Here is an 18,166-nt window from a genome sequence, read left to right on the forward strand (position 1 = left end):
GAATCAGTCCAGATGATCAGGATATCATCGATGTAACGGAAGTAAGCCAAGGGTTTGATTGAGCAGGATGCCAAGAAGTCACTCTCGAGTTTGGCCATGAACAGATTGGCGTATTGCGGTGCCATTTTACTGCCCATGGCGGTCCCGGTGCGCTGTAGAAATATTTCTTTGCCAAAGGAAAAATAATTGTGTGTAAGGATGAATTTTGTAAGCTGTGTTGCAGGACCAGGAGCAATCCCATTGGACTCAAGATATATCTGGCATGCTGTCAGTCCATCTTCATGGGGGATATTGGAATATAGGGATTCCACATCCATGGTGGCAAGGATGGCTCCATTAGGGAGGGGACCTAGGGTTGATAATTTATTCAGTAGGTCCGTGGTATCTTGGAGAAAGCTGGTTGTATGTCTCACCAGTGGTTTCAGGACACCCTCTACCCATCCTGAGATTTTTTCAGTGAGGGTTCCCACGCATGAGATGATTGGCCTCCCTGGGTTGCCGGGCTTATGTATTTTGGGAAGCATGTAGAATATTCCAATTCTGGGACTGTCGGGTATCAAGTCCAAAAGTTCAGTAGACTCTGCTGACAGCCCCCTGATAAGCCTTCTCAACTCCCTTAAATATTTTTGAGTTGGATCTTTGTCTAGTTTGGTATAGTATTGGATATCCATCAGCTGTCTATTTGCTTCCTTAGTATAGTCCGATGTGTCCATGATGACTATGGCCCCACCTTTGTCTGCAGGCTTGATGGTGATTTTCTTGTTGTTTCTTAAGGTGTGAATAGCTCTTCTTTCTTGCACACTGATGTTAAAGTATTCCTTTTTATGTTTTTCCAATATTGTTGACTGGACCACATTTCTAAAAGAGTCAATATATAGGTCCAAAATGGTACTGCGGCCAGGTGGTGGTGTCCAGACAGAACTCTTCTTGTGGACTGGTCTAATTTGTGTTTGGCTATTTGTAGGTTCTGTCTCCTCTCTGTCATGGAAGAACTCCTTCAGTCTTAGTTTCCTAAAATATTCTTCCATGTCACTACATAGTTCTGTTTTGTCGAGAGGCTTGGTCGGACAAAATGTAAGTCCTCTAGATAGCACACTGACTTCTACTTTAGTGGGTTTGTGAGATGACAAATTAATCACACAGTTAAATTTACCTGTGTCTTGCTGGGAGTTCTGTTCTAACCCTCCAGACTTGGGGTGGACTTTCTGTGTGCTTGAATAAAGTCCTGCTTTTATGCGAAGTCTGTGAAGTTTCTTTTTCTTGTTATTGATTAGACATAGCTGTAGTGTTTTATAATATTGTTGTAGTATCTGTATTGAGTCCTTTGTGAGGGAGCGCTTTAAAATTTGTATTTCCATTTGGACATTTCTCTTGGTGCTGTAGAAGACATGAATAAGGTGGTTTCGCAGTCTCTCAGAAGTCCTGTAGCAGAGATGATGTGCATATTGAGTTTTGTAGGTGTGCAGAATGGGGTTCTTAAGGCAAAGTCCTTTGGGGATTAAGTGTTCCTTCTTGCATCTGGTTAGAAAAAATAAGTCGCTGTCCAGTTGAGCCAGTTTCTTCAATAAACCTTTTAGTTCCATGTGTGTGCGGTACATTCTGGTATCCTCCATTTAGTCAAAAGAAAAAAGTTTGGTACCGTGTTAGCCAGTTGATAAGAAAAGTTTTATTGTTCCTCAGTGAGAAAAACAAAATAGCAATCTAGCAAATATGATACCTTTTAATGGCTAACAAAAATAAATGTTGTTAAAATGCAAGCTTTCGAGACTTCTTAGGTCTCTTCCTCAGGCATGGTATAACAAGGTGTGTGAAGAACCACATATATATACACAGCAGAGTAGGAACAAGATGTGATAGATGGACATTCTTAAGATCAAAACAAAACAAAATAACAGAATGAGCTTGTAAATTGAGTCCTTAATTGGTTTGTAGATAAGTAGTGTGAAAGTTTTATTGTCTCTAAGTTGATGACAGACCAGAGTTAGAGCTCCGATGCCCTCACTCTCTCTGGGCCAGTGTCCTCAGATGTTGTAGTGGGCCATAAATCCCTCGGATAGATTCAGTCCTGTGTTAAGGGTGTCAAACGTTGTCATTAATTTGTATTCCCAGACCCTCCTGTCTCTTTGTGATTTGAAATTTCCTTTTAGTATAATCACTTTCATATGATCCTGATTGTGTCCTGGGCTGCAGAAATGTTTGGCCACAGGAAAGTGTGTCTTTTTTTCCTTTATTGTGTGGCGATGGGACCTCATCCTTGCCTTAACTTTTTGTCCTGTTTCTCCAACATACAGACCCCCAATAGGACATTTGGTGCACAGAATCAGGTACACTACATTGGTAGTAGAACATGTGAATGTCCCTGGGATCTTATAGTCCTGTTGTGTGTTGGGGATCCGTACACTGTCTGTAGTGAGGATATGGGCACAGGTTTTGCAGCTCCTTACATTGCAGGGATAGGTTCCTCTTTGTGTAATGGATGGCAGTGAACTTCGGATTATAATATTTTTCAGGTTTGCAGGTTGTCGGTAACATAGTAGTGGAGGGTCTGGGAATATTGTTTTCAGGCGGTCATCTTTGTGTATGATGTGATGTAGTTTTTTTGCAGTTTTTCTTAGCACCTCAAGCTGTGGGTTGTAGGTGACTACCAGAGGTACACGGTTGTTTCTTTCTCTTTCTTTATATTGGAGAAGTTGATTTCTGGGTATCCTGATGGCTCTGATAATCTGATCGTTGATTGATGTGGGATGATATCCCTGATTTAAAAAGGTCCCTTTAAGTTGTTTTAAGTGGACATCTCTATCTGCTGGGCTGGAGCAGATGCGATGATATCTGATGGCCTGGCTGTAGACAATGGATTTTTTGATGTGTTTCGGGTGGAAGCTGTCCCATCTGAGGTATGAAGGCCGATCCACGGGTTTTCGGTATAGGGTTGTCTGTATTGCGTTGTTTTGAATTGTTATAGTGGTGTCAAGGAAGTTTATCTCGGTATATGAGTAAAAAAGGAAAAAAAGACACACTTTCCTGTGGCCAAACATTTCTGCAGCCCAGGACACAATCAGGATCATATGAAAGTGATTATACTAAAAGGAAATTTCAAATCACAAAGAGACAGGAGGGTCTAAGAATACAAATTAATGACAACGTTTGACACCCTTAACACAGGACTGAATCTATCCGAGGGATTTATGGCCCACTACAACATCTGAGGACACTGGCCCAGAGAGAGTGAGGGCATCGGAGCTCTAACTCTGGTCTGTCATCAACTTAGAGACAATAAAACTTTCACACTACTTATCTACAAACCAATTAAGGACTCAATTTACAAGCTCATTCTGTTATTTTGTTTTGTTTTGATCTTAAGAATGTCCATCTATCACATCTTGTTCCTACTCTGCTGTGTATATATATGTGGTTCTTCACACACCTTGTTATACCATGCCTGAGGAAGAGACCTAAGAAGTCTCGAAAGCTTGCATTTTAACAACATTTATTTTTGTTAGCCATTAAAAGGTATCATATTTGCTAGATTGCTATTTTGTTTTTCTCACTGAGGAACAATAAAACTTTTCTTATCAACTGGCTAACACGGTACCAAACTTTTTTCTTTTGACTATTCTTATTAGACACACATGCGTGACACCAGCGGTTTAAATATATTAGAATACATCCTCTGCTTGTCTCTATTCGAGCTCCACGTTTTTTAATCCATTTTAAATCTTTATATTTTCAACACGGCACAGGCACCTAACATGCTTCACCACTTATGTTTACATGCGTCTCCCTACACAGGGACAGAGCGCTCCTAACACAACTTTGATTTATTGCTCTCTCCGTCCAGACACAGGCACGGACGCTCATCCTGTTGCCAGGACAACTGACTGATGTCAGAGGTCAGGTGATTACACACACAGCAGGAAGCTGCTTTTGGCGTCCTGCAATGCCCTGGTATCACGTAAGTGCTACACTATTTAAATGCAATTTGTTACAGCATTCTGTTTTTCGTTTTCTGCACTTCACCATTATGTTTTGTTTGATTCAGTTGATGTGTCAGTGGTCTTGAGGAAGGGGCGTCAGCTCCGAAACTGTTGACCATGTATACTGACCAGTTTTGCACTTTTATGCTTTAATACAATTTACCCACGTTTTCTTTGAGTGCCGCCTCCTGTTTTCATTTTTTTGAAAATCGTTATTATATACTTCTGATGTGGAAGGCACCTCACCTGTTGACCTATTGGATATACTAAGTGCCGGTCCTCTCGACCTCTATATATATATATATATATATATATATATATATATATATATATATATATATATATATATATACATATATATAGAGAGAGAGAGAGAGTCCAAATTGATCCGGCTCTCCGTGTACTGGCGTTATTGTGCCGGGTGCCCATACAAAAGAAACGTTAACAACACAGCAGGAGGGGTATAGCACTCCAGGCGACTTTGTTCAAAAACACACACATAGCTAGGTAACTGATATACAATGTCTCAATGTCCTTTATTGCGGCATTTTGACCTGATGTTTTTGAACAACGTCACCTGGAGTGCTATAGCCCTCCTGCTGTGTTGTGTGTGTGTGTGTGTATATATATATATATATATATATATATATATATATATATATATATATGTATATGTATATATATATATATCCTTCCAATACTCAAGTAGTTAACTTCAACTGGCTCCGATGCCAGAATCACATATGCATACCATCCAAGTCCACAGCTGCTGAACTATAAGACTTGGTTCATTCCATTGTTAGGCCATAATTAAATGGAAAGGTTTCCCAGCTAAGTGTTTTTAAGGTGCTTAAGGTGTTTTAAGCATCTTAAAAACATTATCTACCATCAATATCATCCCCTCCTTCTATCCTGTCACCCCACTATCTTTTAAGCCTTGCTAGTTACTACAATGATCTGCTACATACACTTTCACAACAGCTAGTGCCCATTGTCTGACACATTCCTTCAATCCCCTATCAAATCCACTATTGCACCCTGCTTATATACCCCACTCACACACACACACACCTCCTCTTATCTCATCCCTTACTTGACTGGTGACTACTAGGAGATATTAATAGGGAGTGGAATGACACCTAGGTATATTTACAAATGTGCAGAATTAAATAAACCGAGGATATTGCCCATAGAAAAATCAGATTCTACATATAATTTATACAGATGGAGCCCCTATTGTTCATGCTGAGCGCTCAGCAGATATCACTAGCTGGATGGGCACTGGCGTATTATTATTATTATTATCTTAAAATACTCTCTAAGGAGAAAGAATGACTATGAATGTTCAATACAAAAAAAATAGAATTCCTACATGAAAACCTTGTATGCAGCCGGTTCGTGGAACGTGAGTGTCCCCGGGTTATACTGAGCTACAGGGGATGGGAGTTTTCCATAATAACTCTGCAGAGGATGTAGTTACATGTGTTAGAATAGTTTATTGTTTTTTCAATTCTTTCTCGCTAAGGGCCTGATACTGTGACTGCAAAGATATTTGAATTATGAAAGTGAATAATAAAGCAGTAGGATTGTGTGGTGTAGAATTTAAAATTCATTTTCTAAAAAAGGCTTTCTATGTATTGCTGGATTAAATAATAGTTCCAATCTTTTTGGTTTAGGTGGATGATAGCCACGATGAATGGGTGTAAATAGTTTGTTCTCATTTTAGCAAACATTTGGTACTTATGTAATATCTGGACTCCCGTTTTTCTTATGAGACCGCGTCCCCTCGCGGGGCTCACTGCGCTCACCACGCTTCGGGCACGCTGCTGTGTACTTTAGGGGACCATCGAGGCACCACCAGGGGACCAGGTAAGTATGGAAAAAAAAATTCCACAAACCGAAAAAATCACTTATCCAAAATGCTTGTGGTCCCGAGCATTTCGGATAAGGGATGCCTAGGGATGCCTAGGCATAGCAGTTCCAAATGCAAGACAAGTACAGTTATGCACCTACAGTATCTTCTGTTATACAGAGAAACATACAAACTGTTACATTTAAAATGGGTCATAATATAATATAATAATTAGGCAGAGAATATTGTAATGACTGCCACTGGCAAAAGAAAGGATACCAGAGGAATTAAGAGGATCAAAAGAATAAAAAAATTCTAAATATATAATAAATCACATTAAGTCCCAATTGTACAAGTATTTTCAATTTGAATTAACAAAAAAGTCAGATTAATATTCTTGAAAAATGACTATCTTTTGTGCAGAATAAAACCCTGATAACGTAATACATAATTGGTTCCCAGTATTGTTGTATGCCAACAGATTAATTAGGAAACGAACCCTTGAGAGACTTCTAAAAGAGAAATAGAGCAGTAGAACTTTTAGAGGCCTACTCCTGGTCATGATCCATTGTAGGCCCGTCACACATGCAGAAACACAGGTTTCCTCATTTATTTTTTCATTCATTTTGCCAAATTGATTATTAGGGATGTGATGGGACTTCAGATGGAATTTATCTTTAGAACCCCCTCCATTCTATGGGAATGAGGTCTGAGGTTGCCAATGATGCACTTCGAGACCTGCAGCAATGCACACATGTTTACTCAGATACAGAAGCGCCGAATTGTGATTTTCCCAGTGGGTGCTTGGGCCTGTTGGTGTGGCTCCTCCCTCTCTTGCCCCCTCCCCCCAACAACCCCCCCCCCACTGAACCGGGGTCCCAGGAGCAGCCGTGGGTGCTTGACACTTTCCGTGGGTGCTCCGGCCCAGGAGCACCCACATAATCAGTGCCTATGCTCAGGTCACACATGTGTAGTTGGGTGGATTGGCAGGGGTAAGTATCACAGCTATTTCTGGGATAGTGGAGACAGCTACTTTTGTCAATGCTTCAAAGCAATACTGACTTGCTCAGGTGGTTAACTTGCAGTGACTTGGATACTTAATTATCAGGGGCCACTTTGTCCAAGATGATGAATAGGCTCCTTAGTCACAAAACTCCCCATACAGAAACAGGCTTCTAAAACTAAAAACAAATTGCATAAGTGCTGGCAGAGTAAATCAAGACAAGAGCAGCACATATGAGTTAAGTATATTTATTAAACGGCTATTAACACAGAGTCTATGATAATAATAATTGCACTTGTCAGAGCAATATTGTTAAATAAATACCAATTAGCAACATAAAAAAATAGTAAACTGCATAATGTAGTCACTGCACAAAAAAAATGTCCCAGGTAATAAAGTTTAGATCTGATAATAAATACTCAGTAATGGTAAATAAGGTGCTCCTGGAGCCTAGTAAAACATTTGACTAAATACTGTGCCTGAATCTAACACGTTGTGTGTCTCAGGTGGTTGGAACAAGTATGAAGCAATCCTCTTTAGTCAACATATGGCCTTCCTGAAATGGTGAACAGAACAGGGCTGGAACAATAAGATTAGCCACTGCTTGGGGCTTCAGTGACTCGCTGTACTTTTTCAGAAATCCACTGTCACTGCTTAATCTTTGCTAGTAATTTTTGGGCTCACAGTAATTTATCATATTAAAAAGGTCAAACTACCTTTTATCTAATAGAATCATAAAACAAAACTGAGAAAATAACTCTGAGCTATTCATTGAGCAGGGATGGGGAACCTTTGGCCCTCCAGCTGTTGTTAAACTACACATCCCAGCATGCCCTGCACAGGTTTAGCATAGCTTAATAGCAAAACTGTAGCAGGGCATGCTGGGATGTGTAATTCAACAACAGCTGGAGGTCCAAAGGTTCCCCATGCCTGCATTTAGGCTTTTAACTACAGTAGTGAGGAGGAATTGATATTGTGTACTGTAATAAATATCTCAAGTTATTATTATTATTATTATTATGTACAATACATATAAAAAATAACAAAAAGAATGAAAGAATAATGGAAGAAGGTATATTAATTAAACAATGACAACTATTATTATTTTTTGAGAAATTAGTTTCAACTTTGAATATTGTTAGTACATTGTCTACAGTATGTGCATTTTGTGTAAATGTTGTGTCAGCAGGGGGCGGACGGCTTTCCATAGCGCAGCGCTATTGCTGCCCTGTACACACTGGGCGGCTTTAATGCTCAGATATGAAAACTGAGCGGCTTTCACATGAAAGTCGCCCAGTGTATATGGGCCTTAACGCTGTTATTATGGACCAAAAATCAAATGTTGTTAATTCATTTTTTTACAATAAATAGCTTGATAAAAATGGCATATAATCTTTGTAATTTATTTTATTGTGCATGAATGCGGTACAAAAATCTGTAGGCAATATTAAACACCTTGCAAAAGTAAACATTTTTAACTCAGTCCCAATGCAAAGAACAAACTACAAAAATTGCATCCTAAAGCATTTTACATAGAATCATAACTCGTACTTGGACAATTATAGTTTAAGGCAATTAAATACATTAAGGCAGATGAGACAGGAGGTGATCAATTCAATAAATTAACAAGAAGAAAAACATTCTGGATTCATACCAGGAACACAATAGTCCCATATTTGACTAAACAGTGTGATATTTTACCTTTAGGATAATAGATAACAATAAATACAGTTTATAGATTTTTTTTTTACATAAATTTAAGTACTGATACACTATCAGCCAGAAGCTGCAAAGGCAAATGCAATCAAGGAAAATCATAAATAAGGGGACTGTTGTAGCAACTAGAGTGGAGAGCAGGTACCCAGGATATATTATTATTACTATTATTATTATTAATATTACCAGTGGCGGCTCCAATAAGGGAAACCACACCAACTGCCAGTCAGTCTCAGCCAGTGATGTTTTGCAGTTGGCGTGGCTCCCCTATTTGAATTTTGGACTGCGCTGCAGACACACCTCCGCAGTCACTGAGGCTTTGGTCTACAATCACTCCCGATGCTCTGCTCTCTACCACTGCTTTCTGCTATATGCCAGCACAGCCAAGGGGCACATTGGGCTGTGGAGAGTGGAGACTGCTTGCCTGATGCACTGCTGGGCATGGATGGATTGAGCCGTAGATTTTGGTGCCTTGTGCCTTTTTAAAATGGGGAAAGTGGCAAAGTGCGCACCAAAGACTTGTGCCAAAAATATATATCGGCATGGCTTCAAGAGGAAGGGACATGCAACAGAATAGTACCGACTGACATTTCAATGCATTGTTCACATTACATCACATACATTACCTCTTCACCATGTTTTGCCACACAGTAGTGTTCCATAGATATGTTACATCACACAGTAGTAAAACATGTACACATTTTACAACACAGTAGAGCCTTTTATACATGTTACACAATAGTAGATCCCCTAGTACAAATTATGCCAGGGTAGAGACCCTTACACACATTACATGACATTAGAGCTGCTAGGCAACAGTAGAGCCCCTTATACACGTTATGGCAGGTAGAGCCTCTTATACACATTATGCCAGGTAAAGCCCCTTATACAGTACACATTATGTCCGGGAGATCCCCTTAAACATACTATGCCAGGTAGATCTTACTAAACACACTATGTCAGGAAGCTCCCCTTATACACACTGAGGATATTAGGAATAATCTGCAAGCAATGCAATTAATACTGTGAATGGAATGAGTGTGGTACATATTTATCATTGATGCTAGAATAATTCTATCTACATAATCCAAAACCTATCCAAAACCAGTGGCGTAACTAAGTTTTGGCCGATTAGGTGAAACGATCATTGGTTCCACTACAGGGAGTGACGCCGACACTGTGCGCCTCCCTGTCTCACTTCATCTCACCTGCATTAGCCGCAGCAGCAGCCGTATAGGACGACTCGGGTGCCGCACAGCACACGAGACAACCCGAAGCCGTCTCAGCAACCCCTGCAGCCTCTGCCATCCTGCGGACACTGTGTGCACGGAGCGCACACCACGCACCAGCCGCAGCAGCAGCAGATCAGGACGGCGCTGGCACAACATACGGTACAGCCAGAGCCGCAGCAGCAGCCCCAGCAATATCTGCTACCTGACGGACATTGAGTGCACGGAGTGCACTTCACAGCCGGGCATCCACGAGACAGCCAGGACATCACCCAGCACATGGTGTGCTAATACAGCTAACACAGCCTCACCAGCCGCAGCTACCTTAGTGGTCCAAACCCTTTCATTGGACGGCTCCGGTGCCAGACAGCATACAGGACAGTATACGATGTATTAAGTACAGGTACCTGCTCTCCCGCATCCCCAAGCCCCCCCTACCCTTACCATCTCTTTCCCCATTTTGACCCCTCTATTCTCCATCTTCCCTCTCATACATCTCTATTTCCCCATCTACACTTATTCTGCTGGACAGGTGACGCTCACCCTCCACCACTGTGCACACTTGTACACATATGGAGGATAGCAGCACACCTTGAACAGCGCTACTATCTTTTCTCCTCCTAAGCTACTTTTTCCTTTCTGGGACCACTCATCAGGATATTATTACCACCAACCCACCCTGCACTGGACTTGTCTATCCAGGGGAATACCTGACAGCAGTATCCCACTACGGGGTCTGTGTATTAAATCCCGTCTGTGTTTCACAAAGCCCGCTCACCCGCTATACCTGTAAAAGTCCACCAACTAATGTGATGGCAACTAGCTTGGGGCGTCAGAAGGTATTATAGGAGACGGGTGACCTCTCCTTTTCTGATACAATATTCCACCCCAGGCGATAGGTATATCAAGCAGGGCAGCAGCCGCTTTTACACTCAAGGGTAACACTGATTCCCATTTTCACTGACTCCACAATAGGCAGGATTTCTCCCCCACAATACCCATAAAAGCCCACCTCACCCGCAATGCAATTAATACTGTGAATGGAATGAGTGTGGTACATATTTATCATTGATGCTAGAATAATTCTATCTACATAATCCAAAACCTATCCAAAACCAGTGGCGTAACTAAGTTTTGGGCGCCCCCCCGCCGTTAGGGGGGGGCACCCCCCCCCCCCCCGCCGCCCCGCCAAGCACCCCCAATCCCCCGCCGCCTCGCCGCCCATGCAAAGCCCCCTCCCCCCCAATCCCCTGCCGCCCATGCAAACCCCCCCCCCAATCCCCTGCAGCCTTACCTATCGCGCTGGTCCCGGCGGCTCCGTTCTTCTTCTGCTGAGGACCACCACAAAATGGCCGTCCCCATACAGCAGACAGTTTCAGAGAACTGTGTGCTATATGGGGGCGGCCATTTTGTGGTGGTCCTCAGCAGAAGAATGCAGAAGAATGGAGCCGCCGGGACCAGCGAGATAGGTAAGTCTGCGGGGAATTGGGGGGGGGGGGTGTAACTATAGCATAGTGCTATAGTTACGCCGCTGTCCAAAACCTATCAATAACCCTAATGGAAATGCATTACCATAATGGAAATGCTGACATAACAATATTGACATTTCTAATCCCAGTTGTTGACATTTTGCATTCTTTATATGAATGATAAGGACATTTTAACTATGTTGACTCAATATTATCTATCTCAATCCTCTGTTGTCAACATTGTGAATGTTAATATTTTGAATGTAGGCAATGGAAGGATCAAAGTATACAATATTACTTAACTTTGTTATAAAGGTGACTATTGATGGCATCATTGTTTTCAAGATTGATGCAAAGATTAGTCTAATGAACCATACCAAGAACAATACATAGAACGAGAGGATATTGACTGCAACTGGGGAAAGATGATTTAATTGGGGAGTATTTCAGCAATGTAAAGTGTTAAAGTGTGAATTCATTAACCCACTATATATATTTGGTTACTATTTGAATTTAGAAATGGATGCAATATATCTTTGGCTAAAATTAGTAAAGGATGTTATAGTGGTGATTGATTGGTGATTGATTGAATGCATAGATTGTCATATTTAGAGTCAGGGGCTCTTCTACTGTGCAGTAAAACTGGATCCATATCATTACAGCTTTTGAAACACTGGTATACAAGAAGTTCAGTGGTTTCCAAACTTTTTTGAATAACGGCCCCCTGTGGTATCAGGTATCATAGATTTTTTTAATGGCACTCCATGGCCAATAGTTGCTTATCTAAAAAGGAATTAAAAAATTAAATTAAGTAATAAATCGAATTGGTTCTGGACCACCAACCCAAGGCACCCTTGCAAGTGTCCCGAGGCACCCCGGAGTGCCCTGGCACACAGTTTGGGAACCACTGCAGTAGATGGTGTTTTTTTTTTAAACCTCACTATATAAACATGTATATTTAACTATGTAAAGAAAATCTACGATTTTGATGATAACTATAATTGTAATGGAAAAAAGAAAAGCTACAGTTAATGCAGTTAAACAATGCTCTGAACAGACAAAATGTTTGCATTAGTTATGTGTGCTGTATCACAATGAGGGGGATACACAATTTATGCAGTACCTACAGTATAGACACAGAAAAAGATGGCTACAAGAACATACTCTATACTGAAAAATCACGTGCAGTTCAGAATAATATAACAAAGCCATAGATTTACATTTCCAAACAATAAATATAATTTATGAACAGTGAGGACTGATCAGTCATCATTGTTAATGTCATTGTTGTAGAAACTGCAGTTTATTGTGGATTGGTCCTTAAGGTAAATACTGATGCCAGGTAAAACAAGGACTGGACAATAAGTAGAAATATAGCTGAAATGTAGACTGTAATAAATGTGGAAAATGGAAGGGACATTTATAAAAACAAAGCATCAAAAATAAATTCAATCCCTGGAATTAGGGAGCTGGGTACTCTTTACCTAGCACGGCGCCCATCGCGGGCATCGCGGCCATCGCATGCACTAAAAAACGGGTGCGATGCGATGGCCGCGATGCCCGCGATTTCCCATAGGGAACAATGTTAAAAGTGTCAATGGACGCGATTTTAGTGTTCAATGCCTCAATGCCCGCGATTTTTCCATAGGAAACAATGTTAAATGGGCCACAGAGCCCAAATAGTCCCCCTGAAGTCTGAAATGGCCCCCACAATTGTTAACGCCACCCCACGATCAACGTGAACCCGAAGCGTGGCGAGCGCAGCGAGCCCGCGAGGGGCGGCGGTACGCGTCCTCTGACCTTTTCATACCCCCACTATCCACGTCGGCATGGAGTTAAGAATAGGATAGTGTGGCGAGCGCAGCGAGCCACCGATCCCGAAGCGTGGCGAGCGCAGCGAGCCCCGCGAGGGGACACGGATACCTTCACAGGTAAACGCGTCCCTTCGCGGGCTTCACAGGTGTCCGCGTCCCCTCGCGGGGCTCGCTGCGCTCGCCACACTATTCTATTCTCAACTCCACGCCGACGTGGATAGTGGGGGTATGAAAAGGTCGTAGGACGCGTACCGCCGCCCCTCGCCACGCTTCGGGTTCACGTTGATCATGGGGTGGCGTTAACAATTGGGGGGGCCATTTCAGACTTCAGGGGGACTATTAGGGCTCTGTGGCCCATTTAACATTGTTTCCTATGGACAAATCGCGGGCATTGAGGCATTGAACACAAAAATCGCGTCCATTGACACTTTTATTATTGATCCCTATGGGAAATCGCGGGCATCGCGGGCATCGCGTCGCACCCGTTTTTTTAGTGCATGCGATGGCCGCGATGCCCGCGATTTTTTACCCCCGATGACCGCGATGCCAATCGCGGGCGCCGTGCTAGGTAAAGAGTACCGGGAGCTGTGACAGATGTAAATTGCTGCACCTGACTAAAGCTGTAATTTCATAATACCACTGTTCCTCTATCACCAGCACACACACAAATCTACTCATACAGCTTTGTTATTATTTATTACAACTAAAACCTGCTTTTTTAATACCCCACATTAAACCATACTTGCGCACCTTTGAAAACTAGTTTCAGGGAGATTATACAGTAGTTTGTAGTAGAATTTTACACAGCTCCCCATTGAGGGGACGTGTCATGCTCCACCCCAAGGACGTGTCTAGTTCCATATATGGGGAGATTGTGAAAAGAGATTGTGCATGTTGCACCTAGAAGCGTGGGTGTATACTGCTACATTTAATACCCTTTTTACAATGGCCACCCAGCAATTACCCATCATTTTTGAGTACCCGGTAATTTTGCCGGGCGCAGCCTGACTCCAATTCACACCACCTGCAAATTGCTGGGTTAAAGCTTTTCAACCCGGGAATTAGCAGACCCGTGTTGAACCTTTCACACCAAAGAAAACCCAGGTTTTTCAGCAAATTCCCGAGCTGAAAATCTTTAACCCGGGAATTTGCTTCTGGTGTGCTAGGGGTATGAGCGGGGAAAATGACTTTTATCCAAATGTAGATGAGCCCCAATGCAGTTAGTAAGAGCTACTATACTTTCTAAAGTGCTGGGAAATTGAGCTGATGATTCAATGTAAATGTATCTATCTCTCATTCCTTTTTTCCTCAAAAATGTACCAGTTTAATGTGGGTTAGGTTAAATGAGGGAGATTGCTAGACTAATGAGGGAGAAAGGGAGATTGCTGTTATTTCAGGGAGTCTGTTACAGAATGCAGGAGGGTGGGCAACTATGCATTAAACGCATGATGTTACTAATATCATAGGCATGCACACATTGAGTGTTAGGGGTGCACAGGCACCCCCTAATGCTGTGTCCACCCTTTTGAACGGGATACAGTCAAAATCCCGATGGTCAAAATCCCGACAGGGTCAAAATCCGGAATGGGTCATAATACCGACAAGGACAAAATCCCGACAAGGTCAAAATCCCGACATTTAAAATCCCGACATTTAAAATCCTGACAAGGACAAAATCCCGACATTTTAAATCCCGACATATAGAATGTACAGGTAAAACAGTCAACATGACTTTGTGTCGACAGGTCGCGAGGTCGACATGGTTTTTTCACTGTTTTTTGACCCAACATGTGCCGACAGGCGGTATTTCATGCCCTACCATTCACTAGGCATGGTGGGAGAATAAAATAGTGTGCCGAGTGCAGTGAGGCACCGTGCCCGAAGGGGCTGCGGTTCACTTCCAACTGTGTCCATGTCGACCATGGACATTCGGGTCAAAAAACAGTGAAAAAACCCATGTCGACCTTGCGACCTGTCGACATTCAACTGTACATTCTAAATGTCGGTATTTTGACCTTGTCGGGATTTTAAATGTCGGGATTTTGACCTTGTCGGGGTTTTGTTTTCCTTGTCGGTATTATGACCCATTCGGGATTTTGACCCTGTTGGGATTTCATACCGAATCCCTTTTGAACACCTACTTGCTGCTAGCAATATCAGAAATACTTTTTACCAAAGACTTTTGCTTTTTAAAACTGTATTCCATTAAAAGAAGTGCTCATGAATCAATTATGTGTATTTTGCATTGTTAATTGTACTAGACCATTCTCATATCACTACATACCTGCTTCATCCATATATGTTTTTGACTGTATTTGCATGTACTGTTACACAGAGCAATTAGAAGATTAAAACTGAAATAGGCAGGGGATTATGGTGTGGTTGCGAGACGTTTTATATTGTAGCGAGTACGAATAGATGATGGAAGATACACCTGATTGGCAGTGTTAGACACACCCAATGGACATGTTCAATAGGTGGTGCTAGGCACACCCCTTTGACAGCGCACCCCCAAATAAAATGTGCTGCGTACACCTATGATTACCATTGTGCTGTATTTGGTGGCATGGCAGCTAAGCTCTATTGCAAGTACATTGATCTTTGAAACTGGTAAATTGATTTTGTTCAGCAGCAGTTTTCTTGTAAGTGTGGAGGACATTGGGCTACACGAACTAAGCTTCCAAAGTGATTAAATGGAGAGGGATAAATAGCCAGACAATCAGCTCCTACCTGCAATCTCACAGACTGTGTTTAAAAAATGTCAGGAATGAGCTGATTGGTTGTTTATCACTCTTTATTTTATCACTTTTGAATCTTAGTGCATCTGGCCCATGGACTTTGATATCTGTTTTGGCCTGATGATAGATGTTGAGTTGATCTGCAGAAATGACTTCTGCATGGCTAGGATGACAGAAGATGGAGAGATTAAAGGGGTCATCCACATTTTTAACAATTCTTTTTATTAAAAAGACATCCCTTTTGTATCCCTACGAGGATATGGGGAACCAGAAACCCCACAAAATCGCCATGCACTCCAACTTGACCACTAATATAATTAGAATGGATGTCTTAATTGCAGGATGTTTGAAAGGAATGTAAAACACAAATATGGGCTGTTCCATTGAATTACGGATGTTTGGGAGGTATAGTATATAAAATTAGGCAGTGGGGTATTAAGGAAGAAGAAATATGCAAAAGGCAGAAAAATAAATTGGCCTCCTAAAACTTCTGTCTGCGGTCTCTGACTGTCTATTCCTGACTTTGTCCAACGTACAGGTAGCTTCTGGTTTTAAACATGTTGCATGAAGACCAGTAATGGTAAAAGACAACTAAGATGTGATCCTTTGTTATCCTGTGCCATTTAATATAATCAGAACATGAATAACCTTTAAAGAAATTAATTAAATAAAACTGAGAGTCGTATTACCAGTTGAGATGATTACTTGACACCTTTTTTAGTTTTGGGTAAATTTATAGAGTTTTTACAATTCAATAAAATCAATGTTAGTAACATATCTCTTATGTATGTTATTTATGTAAAATGTATGTATGTTTTTTATGTAAAAATGTCTATAGAGTAATATTTTGAGTAGACAACAGCAATAAAACATGATGATCATGCCCCTATAATACAGTTGTGCTGCAATTTCATACACATACTGTATATGTGTACCAGCATAACAAATGTAATTGCAATTTTGTGCATATTTTTCAGTCAGAGCAGATTGCACTCACTACAGTCTTTCAAAACAGTCACCGGGCCCAAACATATCACATTCATCTATAAAATTCAATGGCGCAATAAAAGATGCATGATCCCCTCAATGATTGCTCTCTCAAAGTACCCAGTGAGTTGCCAATAATATAAATATAATACTAGGTGCTCATCTTATTGAAGTGGTGCGGATGTGTGATTAATAAAGAGATGAGACAAATGTATCCTTAAAACTATGATGTAATTTATTTATGCTAAAAGAGGTGTAGAACAAATGTGTAAGTTGGAGTCCTGAGTATCTCACAGGAATAGGCCAGAGAGGTATCACGCTATCACACACAGAGTGATACCTCACTGGCCTATTCCTGTGAGATACCCAGGACTCCAACTTACACATTTGTTCTACACCTCTTTTAGCATAAATAAATTACATCATAGTTTTAAGGATACATTTGTCTCATCTCTTTATTAATCACACATCCGCACCACTTCAATAAGGTGATCGCCTAGTATTATATTTATATTATACATAGTAACATAGTAATTAAGGCTGAAAAAAGACATTAGTCCATTGAGTTCAACCTATTTGACTTGTAACTACTAACTTGAGTAAGTCATACCTATAAGATTCCCTTAGTGGCCAAAAATGCATCCAGTCTTGATTTAAATTCATTAACAGTAGTTGCTGTAACCACCCCTATCGGTAATGAGTTCCAGATTTTTACTGCTCTAATGGTGAAGAATCCTCTTCTTAAGTCAGTATGGAATTTATTTTCCTCGAGCCTCTGTTCCTGCATCACCCCTTTCATCTCTGTCCCTTTATCATCCCTCCGTCTCTGTCCCAAACTGCCATCTCTGTAACACCCGACCGTCTCTGTCCCACCATCCATGTCATGTGGCATAGTGTGAATTTTGGCTTAATCCGTGTGGTATAAAGGGAATTTTTGGCTCAATCCGTGTGCCATAACATGAAAGGTGGCTCTTTCAATGTGGCATAATGTGAGTTTTGGCTTAATCCATGTGGCATAATGTGAATTGTGGCTCAATCTGAGTGGCATTACATGAATTTTGGCTCAATCCATGTGGCATACCATAAATTTTGGCTCTTTCAGTGTGGCATAATGTGAGTCTTGGCTCAATCGATGTGGCATAACTTGAGTTTTGGCTCAGTCCATGTGGCAAAACGTGAATATTGGCGCAATCTGTGTGGCATAATGTGAATTTCAGCTAAATCCAGGGGGTGAATCATTTTGATTTTTGCTCAATCGGGTGGCATAATGTAAATTTTGGCTCAATATGGGTGGCATAATGTGAATTTTGTCTCATTCTGTGTCACATAAGGTGAATTTGGCTAATGACATGTGAATTTTGTCTTATTCCATGTGGCATAATGT

The 18,166-nt window shown here is 41.3% G+C and overlaps 1 protein-coding gene and 1 long non-coding RNA gene across 10 annotated transcripts in view; one reads left to right on the forward strand and one right to left on the reverse strand.

The window, feature by feature from the left end:
- Positions 1–18,166, reverse strand: part of CTNND2 (catenin delta 2) — a 444,220-nt gene that overhangs the window by 59,908 nt on the left and 366,146 nt on the right. The gene's annotated exons all lie outside the window — the stretch shown is intronic.
- The window catches only part of LOC146080696 (uncharacterized), a 52,473-nt gene continuing 37,981 nt past the window's right edge, over positions 3,675–18,166 (forward strand). Inside the window, exon 1 of the long non-coding RNA XR_014474952.1 lies at positions 3,675–3,952. This is a non-coding gene — a long non-coding RNA (uncharacterized LOC146080696). The remainder of the gene's footprint in view (positions 3,953–18,166) is intronic.

Source organism: Crinia signifera, chromosome 5, assembly GCF_055691185.1.
Source record: "Crinia signifera chromosome 5, ASM5569118v1, whole genome shotgun sequence".
In the NCBI taxonomy this organism is placed as follows: Eukaryota; Metazoa; Chordata; class Amphibia; order Anura; family Myobatrachidae; genus Crinia; species Crinia signifera.